The sequence below is a fragment of the Gymnoscopelus microlampas genome (assembly GCF_963454915.1).
Source record: "Gymnoscopelus microlampas genome assembly, chromosome: 24".
NCBI lineage: Eukaryota > Metazoa > Chordata > Actinopteri > Myctophiformes > Myctophidae > Gymnoscopelus > Gymnoscopelus microlampas.
The window spans coordinates 6,599,169-6,613,581 of NC_139961.1; positions in this window are offsets into that span (position 1 = coordinate 6,599,169).

Consider the following 14,413-nt stretch of genomic DNA (forward strand, 5'->3'; position numbering starts at 1 on the left):
TCATCATATTATTGGCTTAGGAATGCGAAAAAAACAAAAAAAAATATCCATGAATTCAGGTCTCCATGGGGTGACTAATCGGTAGAAAAGTACGTATTTTTGGGTGAACTATCCCTTTAATATGAAACCTTGTTTTCTCACTCAACAGTAAACAAACCAAGATACAGTAGTAAGTGTATACTATACAGGGTATCTGCACATTTGTACATTTTCAAGACTTTTGGGAGCTTTTTTAATACCAAATTGTCAAATTTTACGTAAGAAAGAGGCACACATTGTGAAAATGTGTGCCTCCCCACACACACACACACACACACACACACACACACACACACACACACACACACACTTTGAAAACCACTGCTGTAAAGCCTACTGAAGTCTCTCCTCAATCTTGCTGAGGAAAGTCCTTTAATCCCTGATATTCTTAAAGGGATAGGCTGCCTGAATTTGAAATTGTGTTAATTAATTCATGTGGCTGTTAGCATTCAGGTCTGAGTCCGTGATTACACGGCCAAGGTTTTTGTCTTGTCTTGTGTTTTTTTTTTAACATTACCGCTGGAAGCCGGGCGCTGCCTTTTAATCAGTCTTTTCTTTGGCTCCATAAGCAATTATTTCAGTTCTGCCTTTGTTTAATTTAAGAAAATTATAGCACATCCAATTGTTGATCTCGTTTGCTCAATGCATTTACTCAGTGTTTGCATTGGACCGTTAGTCCTCTGGTGATACGGTTATGGAAATGTGTCATCTTCATAGCTATATGTACGTCCAGTGGTGGAAAAAGTAGCAAAACGAACAGCTTAACCCTTTAAGACCTGGAACGCATCGGTGTCATTTTTTGATTTTGAGCTAAAAAGCATTATTTTACACTTTGGCTATTCAAAAATAGCAGATATACAAGCTCATAGCGCGGAACCTAGTGCCGCGCTATGAGCTTGTAGATCAGCTATTTTTGAAAAATCGTGAAAATGTGTGCAAATCTTTGAATATATATTGTTTTAAAGCGAACATTTTTAACTAAAATCTTTGCTTCTGGGGGGTCCCTGGAACAACATATGTTGAGATGGGGGTCAGCGGCCAAATACGTATAATTTTGGGGGTCCTTGACATGAAAAAGTTTGAGAACCACTGATATAGAAACATACGTTTTTCAGAAAACTGTTGGGATCTAGAAGACATTTGTAGAATCGGCTTCAGGTCTTAGCACTAGATGCATCAGCGTGTGCACTAGCTGGAAATATAACTGAGCACAGGAGTCTGGTCACACTCAAAGGTATTAGTATAGCCAGCCAGGTAACTTCCAGAATGAAGACATAGCCAGGTAATTGCCAGGACACACCACCTCACAAGCAGAGTGCAGCTCCAACCTAACGGACAAACAAGCAGAAGTTAACCCATTAAGACCTGAAGCAGATTCTACAAAAAAAAATGTCTTCTAAATCCCAACAGCATTCTAAAAAAACGTATGTTTGTAGCTATATCAGTGGTGTTCAACCTTTGTCATGTCAAAATGATATGTATTTGGCCGCGGACCCCCATGTCAAAATATGTTGTTCCAAGGAACCCCCCAGAAGCAAAGATCTGAGTTAAAAAATGTCCGCTTTAAAATAATATATTATTGTGCACATATTTTCACGATTAAAAAAAATAAATAGCAGATTTGCAAGCTCGTAGCGCGGCACTCGGTGCCGCGCTATGAGCTTGTAGATCTGCTATTTTTTGAATAGCCAAAGTGTAAAATAATGTTTTTTAGCTCAAATCTAAAAATGACAGATGCGTTCCGGGTCTTAATGGGCTGATAGAGACAGACAGGACTGCCAAGCTGCCGTGATTATTATTTTGTTTTGCTAACGCAATTTTGAACCGTGTTGCACTACTGGGGTACATTCTGAGAGCCTTCTGCCAGTGCTGCCTTACTTTGCACCGATTCTAGATCATCCTGAATCAGTACAACAAGTTACACAGCGTTACAATAATGCGGTATCTATTCGGTACAGTACTACTATACATTATCGTAGTATTTGATGTGGTGGTACCGGTTCTAGTGTGGTACCCCCCAAAATAATTTGCGGACCCCCAGTTTAGGAACCACTGGCATAGACGCTGGGACGCACCGCGGTGGATTTGAAAGCCTAGACTCTCTGCGGTGGTGGGCAGGTACTTTACCACCACACCACCCGATCTCTAGTCTAATAACACACACGTGTGTTTCAACAACGTGGAGTCATTGTCTCGCTCAGTCAGTCTGTCAGTCAGTCTGTCAAAATGCTATTCAAGGTCATACGATCAATACTTCATCATGTGAATTCAGATTTAGGGGGGGGTGAGTGTTCTTTGAAATCATGGTCAGGATATTATTGTCTCCGCCAGGCCGAAGGCATGGCGAGAGAGTATGTTTTACCCTCCGTCCGTCCGTGTGTGTGTGTGTGTCCGTGTGTGTGACTGTGTGTGTGTCCGTGTGTGTGTCCTGTCTGTGTGTTAGCAGCTAATCTCCGGCACCGTTGGCCCGGTCGCTGCGAAACTGTGCACACACACTCCCTGGACGCCAATTCAGAACCTCTGCCTCAGCTTTTTCACATGGGCCTGTTATAGCGCAACCTGGAGGCCGATTTGTGCAAAACCCCTTTTTTTACATTACTCCTACAGATTTTATCCAAACGTCATGCAAATCGGTACACAGTGTCTCTATAGTCATGTGATCAACACAGATCTGTCCAATTTCCCATATTCCATCCTCATTGGTTAAGGTTCGCTTCCAAAATTTGCAGGATTGGTCCGTTTTGAACAAAATGCCTCAAATCATGAACGCAGCTTGTGATTTCCGTGACATTTCACAAACACATTCCCACTAGGCCGAGGAAGAAATGCCACCCTTTTTCCATTTACATTTTTGGAACAAAATGCCTCAAATCATGACTGCAGTGTCCGATTGCCGTGAACGACCTAAGAATAAATGGCACCCTTTTCACATTGGCCTATTATAGCGCCACCAGGAGGCCACAATAACGTACCTGACCTGGCGTAGACCTGTGCTCTGAGGAGCACTTTTTCTAGTTACATTATGTATTTCATCTCCAAGCAACCTCATTCATGGCCACTCATCCTGTCCATGACTACACCAATGTGTTTGGCTTGGCTGTTGGTTTTTAACATTACCCGCTTGAAGCTGGGCGCTGACTTCTCATCAGTCTTTCCTCCTTGGCTCCAAAAAACTATTATTTCAATTTATTTCAGTTTATTGCATTCATTATTTCAGACAATTATGGCACATAATGCATTTCCTTTGTGTTTTTTTTTATTGGACCATTAGTCCTGTGGTTATACTATTATGTAGATTTGTGTGTCGTCTGCATAACTATGGTAACATCATTTTACCGTAAATTTAAACACTTTTTACCCCCGACTCTGCCACGTCTTTTAAAGCGACCGGTGGATGGATCTTTGTGAAGAGTAATTATTCGATGATTTTTCAAAGCTTAGTGAAAACGCTCGGAATCGCTCGCAAAGGGCAGCTATTAGACAATGTTTTACTCTGGTGGTTAATGAGTTAAGCTAATCATCTGGGGACCCCCCCAAAAATAATGTGGTTGTCCCGACCCACAGTTTGGGACCCCTTGCTGTAGGGAACAGATAACTCAGTCACACAAGCCCGCCACTCTGTCTGTCAGTCAGTCAGTCTGAAAATAGCCGAAAATAGTGTTTGAAAATAGCCGATCTACAAGCTCACAACACGTCGCATCGCGACGCGTTGTGAGCTTGTAGATCGGCTATTTTCAAATAGCCTATGTATAAAATAGGGCTAAAGTGGTTAATGTATGTTTAATAATATCATCATTTATATCTGAAAAGTAACTAGTAACTAAAGTTTTCAAATAATTGTAGTGGAGTAAAAGTACAACATTTGCCTCTGAGATGTAGTGGAGTAGAAGTAAAAGTATTGGAAATTCGAAATACTCAAGTAAAGTACGAATACCTCAAAAGTGTACTGTACTTAAGTACTAGTGCTTAAGTAAATGTACTTTGCTACTTTCCACCACTGCTCGCCCCCAGGTCTGGCAAAAGAGGGGGAACAGCCTTTGTGAATAGAGTGACAGTAGCCAGGGTAATAATAAAAGAGAAATGTGGGGAAATAATGGGCCCATTTGGTGCTTCAGTCAGTCCTATTAGAGTCACAGTGAAACAAAGCTCATTTGTATATGTGAATCCTCAGGCAAACATTCTGTCAGTTTGCAAAGTATTGAAGCCTCCAGAGAAACCGCTCCCAGAAAGCAGTGCGGCGGAGATAAGCGTCCCTGGGTCTTTTAACTCATTTAGAGCGGGGAAAGAATCTGTGTCATTTTTAGATGTCTTTGGCTATTCAGAAATAGCAGATATACAAGCTCTCAGTGCTGCGCTACGAGCTTGTAGATCTACTATTTTTGAACAATCGTGAACATTTTTATATATATACTTTTTTCTTCTTCAGGCAACTCAAATCTTTGCTCTTTAATTTGGCTATTCAAAAATAGAAGATATACAGGCTCGTAGCACGGCACTCGTGCCGCGCTACGAGCTTGTAGATCTACTGTTTTTGGAAAATCGTGAAGATGTGTGCAAATCTTTCAACATATATATATATTCTTTTTTTCAGGCAAACATTTGTAACTCAGATTTTTGCTTTTGGGGATTCTACAAATGTCTTCAAAATCCTACATTTAAAAAAAAAAACTATATGTTTCTATATCAGTGGTTCTCAAACTTTTTCATGTCAAGGACCCCCAAAATGATATGTATTTGGCCGCCGACCTCCATCTCAAAATATGTTGTTGCAGGGACCCCCCAGAAGCAAAGATTTGAGTTAAAAATATTCCCTTTAAAAAAAAATATATATACATATTCAAATATTTGCACGAATGTTCAAGATTTTTCAAAAATAGCAGATCTACAAGCTCATAGCGCGGCACTCGGTGCCGCGCTATGAGCTTGTAGATCTGCTATTTTTGAATAGTGAAAGTATAAAATATGGATTAAGTTCCAGGTTTGAATGGTTTAACTCATATTTTTTGGGAGAACATATTCTCATTGCTCGGGGGGGGGGGGGGGGGGGGGAAATGCTATTCGAGATCAGACAATCAATGACGTGAATTCGGATTTAGCGGGCGAGCATTATGTTAAAAATGACAAGGTATTACATTATGCATTTACTCTGCAAGCTACAGTGCCTGCCCAGTGGTGGAAAGTAACTGAGTACATTTACTCAAGTACCTTAATTTTTTGGTATTTTTTACTTTACCTAAGTTTTTTCCAATTTCAATAGTTTTACTACTACTCCACTACATCTCAGAGGCAAATATTATACTTTTTACTTCACTACAGTTATTTGACAACTTTAGTTACTAGTTACTTTGTAGATTTAGATTATTATAACACAACTTACATTAACCACTTCAGCCACATACTGTATATACTTTGGCTTCTTGAAAATAGCCGATCTATAAGCTCACAACACCTCGCAAAGTGACGCGTTGTGAGCTTGTACATTGTCTATTTTCAAAAGATTTTTTACACATTTTGAAAATATGCTCAATAACGATTACTTTTACTTTTGGTACTTAAAGCATAGTTTGATGCCAATACGTTTGTACTTGCACTCAAGTAAATTTTGAAAACAGTACATTTACTTGTACCCAGGGGCGTAGCCACGGGTGGGCATAGGTAGGCCTGGGCCCACCCACCTGGCTGTTGTGCCCACCCAAAAAAAAAAAGAAGATTTCGCCGATGACGCTATAGCGCTGCTCCTACACTACCCCCGTCAGCAACAAGTGGACATGGAGTAAATGTAGGGAGAGTGGGGTAATGCGAGACATTTTTTACATTTTCTCCCCTCTACAGTAGGTGAGCTAAAATGTTATATCAGTAAAATGTTCACATTTCCCATACATTTGGGATGTTTCCTAACAATGGAAATTATCAGAATGTATTCAAGACAAAGGGCAGTGAAAATATGATTGTTTAAAAAAAAGTTTTTTGGTGTCTCACTTTACCCCAGGTCTGGGGTAAACCGAGACAAACCAGAAAAATCAATGGGGTAAACTGATCCACTTACTTTTTTTAGTTTAAAACTACCATAAAAACACATGTTCTAACAGTTAGAATACCGACAGCTAGCTTGACAACCACACATTCCAGAACTAATGTCAGACTAGTAACAGAATCATGGCAATTGGTCATTAAGCACATTTTGCTCTACACAATTGGAAGGTGTCTCACTTTACTGGACTACAGCACAATGAGGTCCTCTCCTCCATGGTAAGTGGGAAATGGGAGGGGCTTCAACATCTAATGGTCATATGACCACACAGGTGTTGTGGTCAGTTGATAAGGGGGGTGTCGCACTTTACCCTGTGTCTCACATTACCTCACTCTCCCTACTTAGTTACTTTCCGCTTAGTTGCTTTCACGTGCATATAAATGAGCCATGCGGTCTTATAAGAATGAAAACAAACGCCTCGCTGTTAGCCATGGATCACATGACGGTCGTCTGTTACGATGGTCATGGATGAACTTCAGCCTGGTGTTCTAGGCCTACATCTACATAAACGTTAATATTTCTAATATAAAGTGCTGACCCAATGGCCACAATTATGTATGGGCCCGCATAAGTACACCTATCTTCTTCCTATTGTTCAATTAATAAAAATCATTTTAATCGGATTGGTGGCTATTGTCTTCGAATTGTCTCCATTGGCTTTCAATTACGCGACCCTATCGGTTGGGAGGAGTATTGCACTCTGATACATTATAACTCTGTGAGAAAATGGCCGCCGATCAGATTAAAATGCTTTTTATTGAACAATACGGAAGATACATGTACTTATACCCACTCGAAGTGAATTGTAACATCCATGGCCATGAGTTAAGCACTTTATATTTGAAATCTGAACGTTTATGTAGATGTACGGGTTGTAAATATAGAGAAAGTACAAACACCCGGTTGAATTCAGCCAGGACGGTAGTGACGACGCTCGCTACTACCATAATATTTTTAGGAAATTGAAGGCAAAAATAAGTGATTGATTGAAGTATTAATGAATGTAAAAAATGTCATTGCTCTCTTAGATTCATATGATATGAACAAAGTGTCTTGTAGCCTACTAGTCATATGATTAACTGAACGAGTAGTTTGATTTTATTTTTCTGCTTGTGAACTGTGCCTGTGCTCTGTGAGTGGAGGCGGACTGCGGACGCGCGGAGGAGGTGGACAACGGGGCATTATTTGCGACATGTCAATATTTTCATGAAAATTAAGGCCAAAATAAGAATTAAATAACATAATAAACCCGCAAAAGACCCGCAAATTGCGCCAAAAAAGTAAGATTTTAACCGATAATAACCGAAAAAAATCGCGCGCACATGGCACTAATGCACGCGCGCTGCGCGCGCGTGCATGAGTGCCCACCCACAAATCCCCATGCCCAGCTGCTGCCAGCTTTCTGGCTACGCCACTGATCGGTGTGATCCTGATTCGACAGTGGTGAGTGACTTTCATGTTTATATATCTCGCTGGCTGGTGCTACTGTTGTTGTTGATGATTTATTATTAGATTTAAAGTGAATACTGAGCCAGTGAGCAGCACCACAAAGAAAAATATACAATTGCTAAACTTACTTACCTAACTAATGAACAAACACCACCTGATGGCTTGGCGTTAGCTATCTGAGGTCATAAACAAAACACGAACATGCACACACACTTCTAGTATTCTACTAATGTTAGCTTTAGCTACATTGGCCACAGGTCGGGCATTTACGTTTAGGGTCGTAGGTTTCACTTACTTGACTTCATGGCCCGTCACATTCCTCAAGTGGCGGACAAAGTTTGATGTGGTGCCCTCTTTATCCTTTGTTGTAGCCTTGCATATCGTGCATTGAGCTGTTCTTCTGGTTCCGTCAGAATTGTAGTTTTTAAAAGCAAATTGGATAACTTTGGGGACTTCTGTTGCTGTTGCCATTGTTGTTGTTTTTCCTGCTGCTGTGGTGGCGCAGTGCCCCAGCTGTTCTGCACGCACGCACTGATCAGGGGTGCCAGATATGCTTATTGTAATTTCGCCGAAAGATTTTATTTGAAAATAGCCAATCTACAAGCTGCTCACAACGCGTCGCATCGCGACGCGTTGTGAGCAGCTTGTAGATTGCTATTTTCAAATAGCTGATGTATACAGTATGTTAGAGTGCTCAATGTGGCCCATAGTCGCTTGTTACGGCCAGCCGTATTTGTATTTATTATAATATATTTGTATTTGGTTTATTTTGGTATAATAGTGAAGTTTTGGAATATTGTGGTATTATTTGTGGCCTGTGTTATATTGTTGCTTTTCTGTATCCTTATAAGGTGGAGACTGGTGTGAATGCTGTGCGACTGGGTGTGGCGCTGATTGCTGGTGTGAGTGTGAAGTGGCTGATTGCATTCAGGTTGTCCAGATTGACATGTCCAGCCTCTGGCCCTGTTCTCCTGCTCCCATTCGTTGTCCCTTTGTCTCCGCCCTAGCCAGGGTTGGCTGTTCTCTGAAGCTCACCTACAAAAGCTCATTCTGTGGGGCTCGTCCGTTCCAAATTATGGTTGTGTGTAGAACGATTGCTTACTAATAAGGGGATCCTGGAGTTGTCAATTGCTGAGCCAGCGGTGAGTACAGAGTACAGATCCGCTGATGGCTCTTGTCACTGCTGGGGGGGACTCAAAGAGTCTAGAGCTGGCCTTCCGCCTCTGAGAGGTGGAGCTCTGAACAAAAACCAGGAGGTTGAGCTGATGCAGCCACTGCATTAGGGCCTTAAAGCTTGACAGGTCACCTGCCCCTCAGCCTAAAGCTGGTGCGTCTGGTCATATCCCCGCCACTCCTGAAACTTTTGACAGCAGTAAGCATATTTCGTTCGTGCCACTTTTGAAATAGACAGAAATTGATTTGTACTTTGATGCTTTTGAGTGCATTGCAACCACTGTAAAATGGCCTAGAAATGTGGTGTATTACTGCAATGCAAATTAGTGGGAGGAGCTTGGGATGCTTGTGCAACCTTATGTATTGAGTTTAGCTTAGAGTATGATGTAGTAAAATAAACCATACTACAGACATGAGTTGCTGCCGGAGGCGTACCGCCAAAGGTTTAGGTCCTGTGAGAAAGAAATGCCAATCAAACATGTGGAATTTGTACTAGATAAGACTGTGTTTTTGATAAATGGTGCTCATCAAGCAATTACTGGTAGGTTTACCAGTGGTTTGAGGGTTAGTGCTTTCTTGTGGTTTTTCTATTTTTTTTTTTTAAATGTACCCTTCAGCTATCCTCCTACTTCCTAGTACCCCTCCCCTACCTCCCCACCCACCTGTCCACCCCTTAAAATTAAAAGAGGGGGGAGGGGAAAACTAGAAGAAAAAGCATTGAGAACAGAAGAAAGGAAAAGAAGAGGAAAAAAAAAAAGAAAAAAAAGAAAAGAGAAAGAAGAAAGATAACAGAAAAGAGTGAAAACAGCATATTGACTCATCCTCAAATGTTGCATGCGCCTCGTGTGTTGCAGGTACCTCACAATCCACACCCCCAGATTTCAAATGGTCCATCTAATCAAGTGGAATGTTCTGTAATGCATCAAAATGAGAGATGAGAGGCTGCCATTGTTTGTAAAAGTTTTCAACCGAGCCGCGAACAGCGAATTTAATCTTTTCAAGTTTCAGAAATGACATTAAATCCCGCAGCCAGGATGCGTTTGAAGGGGGTAGCTGGTTTTTCCATAGGAGGAGGATTCGACGGCGAGCAATTAAAGAAGCAAATGAAACTATATTCTTTTGTCTGGTGTTCATTCGGGTCCCCTCTTCTGGGACGCCAAAGATAGAAATGTAAGGTGATGGATCCACATTCATTGCTAATATTTCGGAAATACTATCAAAGAAAGATTTCCAGTATTCCGTCAGCCTTGGGCATGACCAGAACATGTGAGTCAGATCGGCTGGTGCCTGAGAACATCTGTCACATGCATCAGAAAGATCTGGGTATATTCTCGATAGTCTAGCTTTCTATAGTGTATCCTGTGAAGTACCTTGAATTGAATGAGACATAGTCTCGCACAAGAGGAGGCTGAGTTAATAGTTTTTAACGCGGTGTCCCAAAATGTATCTGACAGAGTGATGCCCAGTTCGGATTCCCACCCCGCTTTGATCTTAGTCAAAGCGGGAGGGGTCGGTGTCGATAAGAGATCGTATAAAAAAGATATGTGGCCTTTTGACAATTGAGTAGCTGGTAGAATATGGTCAGTGCCCGAGGCCGGTGGAATCTGTGGAAATAATAAAGTATTGTGTCTAGCAAAGTTACGAAATTGAAAATATCTGAATAGATCAGAGTGTTGAAGGTTAAATGTGGAGCGTAGCTGTGTGAAACTGGCAAATGTGTTGTCCATATAGAAGTCTCCTAGGCAAGACAGCCCTTGTAAAGCCCAGCTGGAGAATCTGCCATCGTTTTTTCCGGGTTGAAATTGTTGGTTGTTGCATAGCGGTGTGGCTAGAGATAGAGAGGTCCAGCCAAAGTGTTGTCTAATTTGTTGCCAGATTTTTAAAGTTGAAATAACAAAAGGGTTAGAAGAGTGCTGCCTAGGTTTGAGTGGATGTTTACTGCATACTAAAGCTTTTAAGGACGAGGAATGACAGGAGTTAGATTCTAGTTGAAGCCAGCTATCCTCTGTATTTGAGATCCAAAGTACGATCTTGTACATGTTTGCTGCCCAATAGTAAGACTGAAAATTTGGTAAACCGAGTCCCCCCTTTGATCTCTCCCGCTCCATATAAAGTTCATAATTAATGAGTCTAATTGTCGAAAAAACTGTTTAGGTAAAAAAATGGGTAAGCACTGAAACAAATACAGGTATCTGGGGAGTATATTCATCTTGATCGATTGCACTCGGCTTGCAAGGGAAAGAGGTAAGGTGTTCCATCGGTGTAAATCAGTTTTTACTTTTGTTGTTAGAACCGTAAAGTTTTCCTCACAGAGAGAGGGGATAGAGTTAGTGATAATAATTCCTAAATATTTGAACTTGCTAGATAAATTAAAAGGAATTATGGATTGGGGTATTACTTTGGCCGGTTGGTTAACAGGAAAGCATTCGCTTTTCTGTACGTTCAGCTTGTACCCGGAGAAACTGCCAAATAGTTGGAGAATACTTAAGATCTGTGGAATGCATCTTATTGGGTCCGAAACAAAAAGGAGCAGGTCATCTGCGTACAGGGATACTTTGTGTTCAATTCCGTCTCTTTTAATACCTGTAAACAGCTTGTTAGCCTTAAGAGCAAGTGCTAGAGGTTCAATAACTATTGCGAAGAGGAGGGGAGAGATCGGACATCCTTGTCTTGTGCCACGTGATAGTGGAAAAAAGTCAGATTGTTGGTTATTGGTGGACACTCGTGCCTGCGGGAAAGTATAAATTAACCGTATCCAGGAAATAAATCTCTCGCCAAATCCAAACTTTTTTAAAGTGAAAAATAAGTGACCCCATTCAACTCGGTCGAAAGCTTTCTCGGCGTCGAGTGCAATAACTACCTCAGGACTGGCCAGCGAAGTCGAGGAGTGGATAATATTAAGAACCCTTCGTATGTTTGTAAATGAGTGTCGGTTTTTTATAAATCCTGTTTGGTCATCAGAGATTATGGATGGTACTATGGTCTCAAGTCTACTAGCCAAGGCTTTTGCAAGTATCTTTTCATCCACATTAAGAAGGGAAATGGGGCGATAAGAACTACATAAATTTGGATCTTTGTCCTTCTTAAGGATAAGTGATATAGAGGCTTGAGTAAGGGTTGGTGGTAGTCTACCTTGCTGAAAGGAGTCTTCAAACATTTCTAAAAGCAAAGGCGCCAGTTGGTTAAAAAACTTCTTATAGAACTCAGCAGGGTAGCCATCTATTCCTGGCGATTTTCCACTTTGCATTGAATTAATAGAGTTGGTTATCTCACCAAGTTGCAGTGGTGTCTCTAATGTGTTGTGATGTTCTGGGGTTAATCTAGGAGCATTAAGTCCGTTAAAGAAATTTGACATGTCCGCCTCATTATTTGATGAGTCTGATCTATATAATTCTGAATAGTAGTCTTTGAAGGTTTCGTTAATTTCGGGGAGGTCAGTTGTTATTGAGCCTGCTTTATTCATAATTTGAGGGATTTGGCGCGATGCCATCTTGCTTTTCAGCTGGTGTGCGAGAAGGCGTCCTGCTTTATCTCCATGTTCATATATTGTTCCCTGAGCTCTTAGCAACATTTTTTCTGCATCCCTAGTGGACAAGAGATTGAACTCGGTCTGGAGGCTGAGTCTTTCCTTGGCCAGTTCCGGGGATAGTGAGGTAAAACACTGACGATCTAGGTCAGATATAGCTACCATTAATTCCTGCTTACGTTTTTTCTGTTTCCTATTGGTGTGGGCAGTATAAGAGATGATCTCACCCCTAAGGAACACCTTAAGGGTTTCCCATAGCAAGGACGGGCTAGTATCTTCATTTGTGTTGGTCTCCACAAAAAGGTCTATGGATCGAACGATGAGATTACAGAATGTGTTGTCAGATAGAAGTGTGGAGTCCAATTTCCAGGAGTAGGTTGCTTTATGTTGTGCTGCGAAATTTAAATTGAGTATGACGGGGGAGTGGTCAGAGTTAACTATAGGAGAGTATTCAGTTGAAATGACGGACGAAAGAAGTGTTTTATCTATAAAAAAATAATCTATACGAGAGTACGTTTTGTGGACATGCGAGTAGAAAGAGTATTGCCTGTCATTTGGGTGAGTAACTGTTCTGGGATTCGATCTGTCCAGTCTGGGATCCATCACACAGTTAATATCACCACCAAATATTAGTTTATGAGTTTGTAAATCAGGAAGTGATGATATTAATTTCTTCATGAAATCTAAATCATCCCAATTTGGGGCATAAACACTAACAAGAACCACCGGAGTATGACAGAGAGATCCTGTTACAATAATATAGCGTCCATTAGGATCAGAGATGGTGTTGGAAAGAATAAAATTTACTTTTTTATTAATAAGGATGGCTGCACCTCTCGTTTTGAAGTTAAATCGAGAGTGGAAAATATGACCTATCCAGGGCCTACCAAGTCTTTGGTGGTCTATTGTGCGCAGGTGTGTTTCCTGTAAAAATGTGATGTCAGTGTTTAAGTGTTTTAGGTGGGAGAACACTCTAGCCCGTTTCACCTGACCGTTCAGACCCCCTACATTCCATGAAATAATTTTGGTGGAGACTCCCACTGTCACCGGTCTATTTGGATTGTTTACGATTACCATCTAATCTTGTTGAGGTAATAACTGTACAGGATGGACCAATCCACCTGGGTGTGTGTGTGTTGTTTAGGAGGACTATGCAACAGCACGGCGTGAAGTAGCAACCAAGAGAGGAATGAGTCATATGCTGGTTTAAGTAAGAAGTAAGAGAGAAGAAACAAAAGAAAAGAGAGAGAAAAATATATATATATATATATATATATAGACCCCCCACCCCCGTCCGAGACTACCCTCCCACTTCCCACCCCATTCCCCCCCCACCCCCAGTGCACCCCAAGTACCTATGCTCATCCTCCCACCCTGATGAACTGCAGGTAAAAACCACTTACTAACTTCCAATCTAGTCAATCTATCAATCAATCTAGTAGCAGTTCATAGAAAATCAGTATCATGTGCGACCTGACTTACAGTTTTTAACTTTGAAATGTTACACTCTATCCTACCAGAAAAAAAGTATGAGATACAGATCATGCACCGCACAGCAGTCCCGCGCCCCCAAACCAGTTAGTACTCAGTATCTTTCAAACAGTTTAAAAAATAAAAATAGAAAGAGAAACAAATAAATAAACCAGTATCCAACAGGATCATTAAACCCGTGATCTTGAGTTTACAACAACCCATTGGGTGCTGGACAGCGGTCCAAAACCGTAGGTACGTGCCCCATCTTGTTAAGGTATAAAGCTATGCTGTCCAGTATCATGTGATCGTCTACAGAGTTGAGCTCACGGCTACATGTCATGCAAATACATGGCATGTCATTTGCATGGTCAAGATAGCTGGTAATAAGCACCAAACCCATTAGACTGAAAGATCAAGAAATTAAAAATAACGCTGAGTGAAAATCAGCTGCACAGCGCTGTAGGCATTGAGTCAGAGGTATCACAGATAGTCATGTTCGTCTCCAAATTCCCTCTGAATAGAATAGTAGCAACCAGGGTGAGGTAGGGCAGCTTATCTCAAACCAGGTCATTTAAGCATCAAAACATTGTATAATTTCTCACGTATCATCTAGGAGAGTAGTTCTAGCCACTGCCTATAGTGTAAATACATCATAGAGATTACGATATTCTATAGAGAATGAATTATACAGGCCACTATATATTTTTAAGAAGAAATGTAGA